General features: G+C 35.2%; 1 protein-coding gene across 2 annotated transcripts in view; it reads left to right on the top strand.

The window, feature by feature from the left end:
- Nucleotides 1-650: 650 nt before the first annotated feature.
- AMIGO2 (adhesion molecule with Ig like domain 2) overlaps nucleotides 651-10,816 on the top strand; it is a 29,599-nt gene continuing 19,433 nt past the window's right edge. Inside the window, exons 1-2 of one of the 2 annotated variants that reach the window (XM_026700552.2) lie at nucleotides 651-1,245; nucleotides 2,023-2,116. The gene's annotated coding sequence lies outside the window, so the exon portion shown is untranslated. Of the gene's footprint in view, nucleotides 1,246-2,022; nucleotides 2,117-2,241; nucleotides 2,277-10,816 lie in introns of those variants that run through there. The other variant, XM_087934419.1, reaches the window with a different exon arrangement.

The following is a 10,816-nucleotide window of genomic DNA, read 5'->3' as shown; positions in this document are numbered from 1 at the left end:
ATCTTTAAGCTTCGTGTGTTTCTTATCTTTCCTACTAAATATCTAAATAATTTATTACATGTAAAATTAATATTAGAATTTCATTCAAGTGAAATATATCTTTCTATATCTGAAAATACATGTATAGGACATGCACATCTCATGTGCAGTCAGTATGCCTGTATTATATGAATGCTAATCAAATGGATGTCATTTTAATTAAAAAGGCTCTTAATTAAAGACTAGCATCTGCTGAATCAGATGAATTTAAACACAGGCTCTCTAATCTGGTCTGCTCCAGATGTGTTTCTTTTTAATTCCCATGCTAGTTCGGATGTCACACTGACTAGAGAGATCAGGACATAAGCACATGGGAAGGGCAGGGATTGAGGAAATGTGCTACCTGACCTTTTAAGTGGCCAGAACTGTATCCTATACTTACCAACTCAAGCATATGCCTACTCATTTACTCATCAGGAAATTTCATTCATTGTGCAACAATATTGGACCCTTTTCATTCAGTGCATGGTATTGCAGCCATCATACTAAGCAGGGCTTAATCCCTTATAAACATGCTCAAGAGCGGCGCCAGCCGCTACCAGCACTCTGTAGCTTCTGTAAACGAACAAAAGAGATCTACAGCCGGTGTCCAAACAACCCACATATTCGTGCTTTCTTCTTGTTCTGAAACGACTCGGGAGGGGGAGAGGTTTTATGCTCCTTTCCAATCCTTCGAGAATTTCTCCCGGGAAGTTCTCCCGGGCAGGTTTTGCCCATCCCCATCGATTTCCTCGCTCCGTCACCTCCACGTGTTCAGCTCCACCTCCTTTACCTTGATGGCACGGCATTTATTGGGCCCTTGAAGGAATAGGGCCAGCAGCAACGAGGAAATCTACGCGCTTCGATCTCTTCGAGATCCGAGTACTTCTCAATTAATCGCCAGGATCGTCTGCGCTTGGGCCGCCCTTCCAATCCAAAGGCGTCTGCTCAGGCGCCACGAGCCAATCCGCCGTCAAGAGGTGGGCGGAGGCGGCAGAACAGCTGTCCAGGGAAGGTAGAGTGCGCGTCCAGAGCGCTGGTCTGCTGCCGCCGCCTCTCCAGTTGCCTCAGACCTCAAACTTCAAACGTAAACCGAGCCTGTGCAAAGGAACATGTATGGCGGCTGGAAAAGGTGAGCGATGTGGTAAAGTCCAAGGCGCAATCCAGACTCTGATCTTTTCTTGGACTTGCCATGAATCATTGGCTCCAGCACCATCATAATCCGAGGTAAGCTTTCCAAAAAGGACGGGTCGCCTTGCAAGACTCAATCATTCATAGGGAGCTTCTTCTCAGTACGGAGATTCCACCTTAAGCTATATATTAAATGGAATGGGAGGAGAGCACGGATGTTGACGATTTCTTTAGCGCTTAACAAACCTCCTTTACGCGCGATCCTTCAGCAGCGAGTTGTGTCATTATGATTTCATAATTAATCATCAAACCCGACAAACCCTTTGCCACAGGACCTTCTAATAACGTGGCGCTGCTTGTTTTTTTCTGAAAAGGAGAGCTCACGCAGTGGCGGAGAATAATCAGAGTGGGAGAGGTTAACTAAGCGTGGCACGGAAGCATCAATCTTTAAAGCAAACTTGGGGAACAGGAGGTTTCAACGTTCTTTGGAGAATGGTGCTGCATGATATTTCCCAGATATCCAGAATATAGTGATATTCTACAATTGATGAGGCATCACAACTCCACAGGATCATTTTTGTCCTAGAAATTTTGGAGTTCAGATGTGCTCGGTGGTAGTGATGCCCTGTTGCAATGGCCATCTTTCCCAGATCTATTTGAATTTAATGATAAAGTCCCAAGAAAGTATGTTTTGGAAATATGCATGGCTTCAGAGAATGAGTTAAGGATGATCACTGATAAGGTGGTCATAGTTTGTCCTATGATGGGATGTATTTAGGTTACAATAATTCTTTTTAGATTTTCATTTATAAATACTAGCCAACCTACACAAATATTATGAATATAAACATCCACTCTCTGCTTTTTGGACAGGGGTGTTTTTCTGACACTAATTGCTAAGCATGAACCAGAATGAGAAAAAGGAGTGGTGAAATACAATACTGAAAAGATGTTGATGAAGTGTAAGGTAAGGAATTTGAAGTATCACAATCAAGATGAATCAATAAATCAAAGAAAAATTCTTAATGAACCCAATAAGAAAAAATGCATGAAGAATTTACTGCATGTATTTAATTGAACTGCTGGAAATATCTACAATTATGAAATTGTCTGGATCAGCCAGAATGGTATGTAGAGTAATTTCAACAACTGGGAAAATTTGATTGTCAAAATTACATGGTGAGTTGACTTCACAGTAGAAGGAGAAAATAGGACATGAATCAAAAACCTATGTCACAGCAAACTACACAAATGTAAAAAAAGATAAATCTGACTAAAATTAATAATGTAAGTTGTTAAGAGTTGTTCCTTGTTTATATGTTCAGAAAAATCCAGTGTATGTGCACCTAACACAAATATAAAGTAGGTGGCATTGTTTGCAATTGATACAATCATAACATCACTTATAACTGATAGCAAAACTATTAGGAAACATACTATAAAGTATATAAACATCTGCAAAGTTTCCTGTGTATATTAAATAGACATCCGAAGAGTCTATATTTTATGTTTAATTTTGGTAGAGAATATGTTGAGCCAATTAAAATGTTAATGTGTTTACTTTAGTAAATTTGATTAATTGAACCTGGGTACATCTATAAATTAACAATGCAATTTTCAATAAATTTCTGAATATGAAAGTAATTGTAATAGATTTACTTTCAATGAAATATACTCAATTGCAGCCTAGATTTGTGGTAGATATGAAATGCTTACTATGCTGAGTAAGACTAGCATTCACCAGCAAATTCTTAACTGTACAGATTAACCGCCTGCCCTTTACGTAAAAATTTACACAAAATAGTACATTTTCATTCATCTTTATCCAAGGCTAGTAGAGGTTTTGCATCTTGGAATGAAGCAATTGTGCTTTTTTTTACTAATAAGAATTGAAAACCATTGAATTTGATAGTAGTTGAAATTAACATCATTATTTTGTTTTTTCTGGATCTTTCATTACACTGAAAAATGCTTTAAAAAGGATTAAAAACTGTTATATAAGTTATCAGATACTTCAGGGAAAGTGCAAGGAAATTCTCTCAAAAATTGCATAAAACATACATTTAAATGCAATGTATACATTGATTAAGGATAGTTATGACCAGTTTGGTAAACTTAAATTAAAAAGATACAAAGACTTCTAGCCTAGAGGAAAGAAATAATTTAGATCTCATACTTAAGTATCAATCTTTTATGGTGGCTCAGCAATCAGATTCATGGGATTTTTGTATTCGAGATGTTTACCCTAAATCTTGGAATGAAGCAACTGTGCTTTTTTTTACTAATAAAAACTGCAAACCATTGAATTTGATAGTAGTTGAAATTAACATCATTATTTTGTTTTTTCTGGATCTTTCATTACACACTCAAATCTGCGTCATAGATAAATAATTTTGAATGCCTGAAATGTATTAGTTTCTCTTTTTTATCCTTTTTTCTTCTAACCATTTTTTCTTGTAAGAAAAATAAAATAAAATTAATATCAATGGTTCTAGTTTCTCCCAGCATTTTCTGGAATGATTGACAGTTAAAGAAAGCAGAAGTACAACGCCTTTGAGATCATTTTTACCTTTTCTCCCACAGAGAATAGAAAATCTTTAGATAATATTTTTATGAAAAATATATTGTTCTTGTGTAGAGGTTATATGAAAATCAGCCATTTTTCAGTTGTACCTTATTTTTCTTATATTATGAGAAAAATAAGACAAATGAGATATTCAGGTTTCTACCAACTCTATCGTATTTCTTTTCCTGGATTTCAGTTTTGTTGCCAATTACCACTGGTTATCCACTGAGCATGATCAGACATCATCAGATTATTATTATTTTTTTGCCTTTCCCTGAAAGGTATTTTATACTTCAGTAAAAATCAAATTTCATTTTAACCCATGTTATTCAGATTAGTTCATGAATATATAATACCATAGGACCAATGAAAATGAAAGCAGATACCATGTTACAACACAAAACAAAATTTGCATATATTTAAAAACTATTTCAGTATTAATTTCCTGATAGTAAATATCCTGCTATTTCTATCCATTACATAAATTTTGTCAAGTGTAGAGTGACTGTCCATAATACTTCCTTTTCTAAAAAGTGAAATTATCACCCCCTATATATAATATTGCTAAATCTGGTTTTTAAAAAGTGTTGTTAGATGTTATTTATTTTACTGCACCACTGTTTCCTGTATAAACATCAATGTACCAATATGGTATATTGCTAAAAAGAGTTACCACATCCGGTGTAACTGAATAACTGAACTTGCCACTGAGCAGTAATTATGAAGTTTTTGTATATCTAATGCAGTGTTTCTCAACCGTGGCAACTTTAAGATGTGGACTTTAACTTCTAGAATTCCGCAGCCAGCTAGTTCACCTGACTTAAATTTGTCTTAAATATCCCTAATACGAGGGATAAATGAATGAATGAATCAGAGTCAGGATATTGAAGTATCTGATGGAAGGAATACTGAAGCTTAATTCCCTATTTCTTGGAAAGAACAGTTGCCAACAATGGCCAGATTTTTGGCTAGAGACAGACTTGGATAAGCTGTTGACAAATTAGTCGTTCATGGAAGGCACAGAAATAACAATGGTGTCAATAAAAGGAAGGGTCAGAAGCTGTGCTTCCCTCTTAGCCAACATCTCTTTCTGTGTCTTCTGATGCAGTTCTTGAGGATCCTATAGCTTTCCAAGCAGCATTCTAGAAGCCACAGAATGCTACCAGGCAATTGTGAAGATCACTTCTTAGGGAGCTCTGCTAAGCGGTGATCCTATATCTAAAAAATGGATATAGAAAAACCTTAGAAAACCATTCTCCACTGTATATATTTGAATGACATTTAGGACAGAACTTTGTATTGGCTAATCCTCCATAAAAGAGATGCCCAACTGAAACAGGAAAAGCTTTTATTGAATAATGTTAGTGCTAGGAGTTTAGTAAACCACACAAAAATTTGGTTTTCAAAGTTCAGCTTCCTCCACTACGGTGCCATTACCTAATGTTTCTGTAATATTTAGCTGTTAAAGGCAGCTTACAAATATTAAGTAAGTAAAGAACTAGTTGCCATCAAGACATCAAGTTGCCATCCATTTCAGTCCATCCTTTAGAAAGAGTTTCAATGTATGTAAGGCCCAGACTCTCACCCCTTCAAAGGATAAGAATGAACTTCTGATAAACTGGTTACTTCAAAAGGAATTCTTTATTGTAAAAAGGAAGTTATTCAAGTACTAGTCAAAGCAGGGTCTAATATGCCTCCAGGCATACAGCATAGATAAAGAGAGTTTGAATACCTCCCCTTATTCTGATGTGGATTTAGTCAATACAAAAAAGCAATATGTTAATCCCCCCCCCCCTTTTCTGGGAACATAGTTGAGAGAAGTTTCCCAAGAAGTTTCTTTTGGAACTGTAATTTTTATGGCCCCTTCTCCTTTTGCTATCTCTCCAAGAGGTGACAAGTTTCCAGGCACCTGGGCTCCAGTCATGTGCAAGTTATACAGATTCAATACAAGACTTAAGATATTAAGGTTACATCAAAAAGGATTACTTGTACCAACTCCCCCCTGCTTTCTTCTTCCATTGAAGAATGGCAGATACACAGATCTGACAGAATTCCTGCTTCCATTTTAGTTTTTATCCTGTAACTGAGGGGAACATATTTATCCAGCTATACCAGTCAATGGAAATAAATTATTTATGTTCAATACTAAAGAAAGTTAATTGTTATGAAAGGTGATGTCATATACTTATATATTTCTTTTTGTCTCTTCTTTTCTGCGTTTGATTTTTCCCCCCATATTTTCTCATTCCTTTGAAACTTTTTGATCAACCCTTTGTATTTAGAATTATATCTGTTCGGCTTTAATTTTACATATAAAGTACCGCATGTGCTAAATGCTGCCTTTTTAAAAGTATTCTGTTTTTTGCATTCTGTACTGCGAAAAACATGTTTCCATATCTGAATGTGAGTTAATAGTGTTCTTTGTGTACACTTAAGCATTCTTGGTATGGCACAAGTGTTTACTCCTAAATTGATCTCTTTTTCCTCCTTGCCTGCATGCTTAGTATAAAAGCAAAAAAAAGGTACAGATTTGCTCTTGTGCCATATTTTGGAAGATCTAAAAGGGCTTCAGTACAGAAATCAGAGAAAACACTCAATGAAATCGATAATGGTGATCAATATCAAAAGAAAAATCAGACTAAATTAGCTATTTTTTAGATAATCCAAAGGATTATCCAATAGATAATCCAACAGATAACTATTCCTTTCCATGGCATTGGAGTGAATGTAAGGAGAGAGTCTTTCAGGCTAAGCTCAACTGTTAGCAACCTCATGGATATATTCATATTTTTCTTCGCAACAGTATTGATGAGATTTACTATTCCATTGTTGGGTTATTTAGATTTTCTTAAAACTTCCAAATCTAGCTTGGCTTTCTTCCAAATAAACACTAATCAGACTTGACCTGCTTTGATTTTGAGATCAGCCATGATTGGGGGGGGGGGTGTTAACACCTAATGGGTTGTTATTATAACACAGACTGAAAGATAAGACATTCTGAAACCATCATAGTTTAAGAGTTTTGTTGTTTCATCTTAGATGTGGTTTCAGCTTGAAAGATGGTAATGTAAATTCTAATATATCACTGTTAAAAAATAACCCCATAGCCCCCAGTTTTTCAAAATCGGCCTCATCTTATTTTTATGCTAAGGATCACTTCAACGCCCCCCCCCAAAAAAAAATTAGATCAGCTGTTTTCATACTTGCTTTTATTTTAAAGGAACACCCAGCTTCCAAATGGGATTCTGTACATTCAGTAATGGTAACTCATGCCTCATAAAGAAACTTATCATTATGACTGAATTTCTCCAGAAAAATGAATCTGCATTTCAAGTGTGAATACTACCTGCGGGGCATGACAGTGAATATGAGTGTTAGAATCTCATTCAGAATGTGTAGGCAGCTCTGGGTTTTCTAACAGTTTATCCCAGAGATGCAGTAGACCAGGAAATCATTTATTTAACAAGATAAATTTCCAGCAGTTTATTCAATATAATCTGTTTTCCTCTTAACAGAGTAAGGCAACTTTATTTGCACAGCATAAAATAAATCTGCCAACGATATATATATTGTTTTTGTCTCTCTCTAAACCCTCTTTGCCCTCAGAAAACTTGGGGACTATTTGAGAAAACAGTTGTTGGGTGTTAACCTATTACAAACATGAATGTTTGATGCATTAAAGACCAATAATACATTTGGTTATTAATTACATCCATTCTTCAATGTTTAAAGCAATCTTTAATAAAGGAAAGCAGTAGGAAAGAATTCCTTTTTTATTTAAGCCTCTCAAATCACTCTGGTGTTTACAGATTATGGTAAGTGTCCAAACAAGCCAGAAGTGCAGGATTGGGGTTTTCTAATTCTTATCTACCAGTATTAAGTAGTTACAGAGATGAATGACAAGCTGGGGGTGGGGGTTAGGCTTGTGGTTTAGGATAGCATGTTATATGTTGGATAACTGCATGTTTCTTCTGAGATTTTAAATTGCCAGCTGTTAAAACCACATACTTGTGGAATAACTTCCAGTGCTGATAAGCTTTTTGTACCTTTTCTTGTAATTGCTGGTAATTATCTCTGCATCTGAATATTAAATTAAGGTGTTTCATGATGTCCGGACATCTTATTCAAATGAAGATGGGAAAATGTGTTTACAAACAAAATCTGCCTTGCTTTTGTAGGCTTTGGTCAAAGAGCTGAATCTGCTACTAACAGATGAATTGAAATAGTTCCCTTAATAATTTCTTAATAATTTCTCCATAAAACTGTCTTCTAAAATTCTATCTTTTCCTAATTTAACATATTTATTCAACTAATTACTATGGATTAATGTCTTTTAAACATTCCGATGAGTTTTTATTCTTATTCCTCTTCTAACCTCCCTAAATGCATTGCCCATAGACCACAGTTTGGAAAATATAAAAATAATTTATTAAAAAAATAACCATGTAGCCAAAATTCACATTTTTTCAGAGCACAGTTTGCAAGCTTTTTACTGTAGCATCCAAATTGTTTTCTTCAGACAAGATGATTAAAAAAAATCCAGAAAAAGTGAGGTAAAGGCAAAATGGGACTGCTATTAAAACTAAATTATAGCTGAAATGGAATGCAAAATTAATGTGCAAATTGGATAGCATCAAATGGAGAGAGAAAGATAATGTAACAAAAATACAGCAATCAATTTATTGCTTGAATAAAGTTTCCCTCTTCCGTGATGCTCTAGCAAACCTACACAATTTTTATGTGTCCAGTGATGCTAAAATTTTTATTCATAATTGAAGGTGTACATTAAAGCACATCTCTGTGACTCATTAGTATCATACAGAATTTTCCTTGGTCCACTGTACAATAAACTTCTCAAATGTGATGACCTCCAGATTGTTAGATTACACAACCAGAAATAACATAAGTTACAGTAGCATTTTTGGAGATCATCAGTTTGAGGAAGACCGGTCTGTAATGACTTCATCTACAGGAAGTCTTAGAATTCAGACAATGTACAAAGCCACAATATGCTTAAGATATTGATTTTGATTTTGACTTTGCATGTTGCGTAAACTTCAACAGTTATGGTTTTTAATACAACACAGTTAAAGCAAGCAATGGCTCAGTACTATATATTAATCTAGTCAATGGCAGAGGTTTAACCAATAATTTTATTTAAGATTCTCTATCAGCAATTTATATTGCATTTTGTTACTGAATTACTTGTGACCCACACATTTCCTATGTTCTGGTTACTGTTTATTAGAATTATCTGTTGATACTATTTTACAAATTCTGTACTATTCCTATAATTCAAAAATACATAATTTCTAACTGTTAGGTAGATACAACATAAAAGTCAGGATTTTAAATTAGTTTAATTGTAAACCTGTGAATTAGAATTATCATGGTTATTGAATGTGGACATAAAAACAAAGTTCCCAGGAGGTTATAATGGTTATGTATAATGCATATGATATATGAATATCATTGCTGTTTGAAAAAGTAACTAGGCCAGTGAAAAATAATTAATTCCGAAATTTTGTTCTATAGATCATATTTGATATTCAACTCCAAGGCAAATAGTTGGTTTCTGTATGGTTGCAAAGGTTTTAAGAATGCTTTGTTTTGACAAAGCTTTGAACACAGCATATGCAAAAGGAACCACTTCCTTTGCACCACTTTACTCTCTCCAACATTCATCTTTTCAAATCATGGAATGTGTTCTTGGACCCTCTGAACCTTAAAATTACTAGTGTTACTATTCCTGAGACCATCGTCTGGGAACTGTCCTTAAATATCACATTTCGATTCTTACTATGTAACAGAGCCCCTGATTATGACATTGAACATGTAAACAAGCAAAATTAACTACTAACATGGGCAACATCCTGCCCACACACTTTTATCTTTCTTGGTGACTTCGATCTACCTCACATTAACTGGACCCTAAACAAATGTAAAACTGAACCCATACATGCAACCTTCTACAATGCTGTAACAAATCTGGGATTGGTAGTAACCAACAATACTAGACTTAACAACTGTCTCGATCTCATCTTCTGCAATAGTTTGAATTCAATTTATGGAATACAAATTAAAGAACCCTTTTCCAACAGTGACCACAGCATGATTGACTTTTGTCTCAACATACATCCACAAAAAAATCATCACAACTATGTGATCCCCAATTGTAACTTCAAAAAAGGCAACTATGATCTTATAGACAACAATCTCTCATCCCTTGATTGGCAACTATACGTACCAATAACAACTCCCCAAACCAGAAAAAACAGATTACCCATAACAATAAGGAAGCTTCAATCCAAAAATAGATCACTTTGGCAGAAAAACAAATCTGGTCACGTTGCCAACTTCAAAAGCCGATACAAAAATTTATGCCACCTGATAAAGACTGAATGCACCAATTATCACATTAAATAAGAGGAAAACCTTCTACGCACTAATTCCACCCACGCTTTCTACAATTTTGTAAACAACAAACTAAAAGACTCAAGGTCCATCCCACCACTGAAAGGACCTAATGGTAAAGACTGCAACGATGACACCATTAAAGCCAACCTCTTTAACACATTCTTTGCCTCAGTATTTGTAAACAGCAATGCAATGGATGATCCAGCAATGGATCATGCCCAATATTTCCTAGCTGAACCACAGACAACTACAATGATCTAATACATATCGATTTTACAGAAGACAATGTTGAAAAAGCACTACGCAATCTAAAACCATCTCTATCTATTGGACCAGACGGAATATATGCCTGCTTCTTAAAAAAGCTATCCACTGCCATAGCTGAACCTCTAAGCATAATCTTTGAAAAAATTTTCAGGACCAGCTCCTTGCCAAAACTATGGTCACAAGCCACGGTCATCCCCATCTTCAAAAAGGGAGACCCCAGCCTAATTGGAAATTACAGACCAATCTCTTTATGCTGCATCACCTGTAAAGTCATGGAATCAATTATTAATCAAAAACATATGGACTACACAACGAGATCAGGGCAAAGCAATAGACACAATCTAGATAGACTTCTGTAAATCCTTTGATTCAGTGGTACATGACAAACTACACCTAAAACTAAAATCTTATGGTATC

The sequence above is a fragment of the Pseudonaja textilis genome, chromosome 5, assembly GCF_049901715.1.
Source record: "Pseudonaja textilis isolate UNSWEBS1 chromosome 5, rPseTex1.2, whole genome shotgun sequence".
Classification (NCBI taxonomy): Eukaryota; Metazoa; Chordata; class Lepidosauria; order Squamata; family Elapidae; genus Pseudonaja; species Pseudonaja textilis.
The sequence above is the reverse complement of the archived record's forward strand: the minus strand, read 5'-3'. Positions and strand labels throughout refer to the sequence as shown.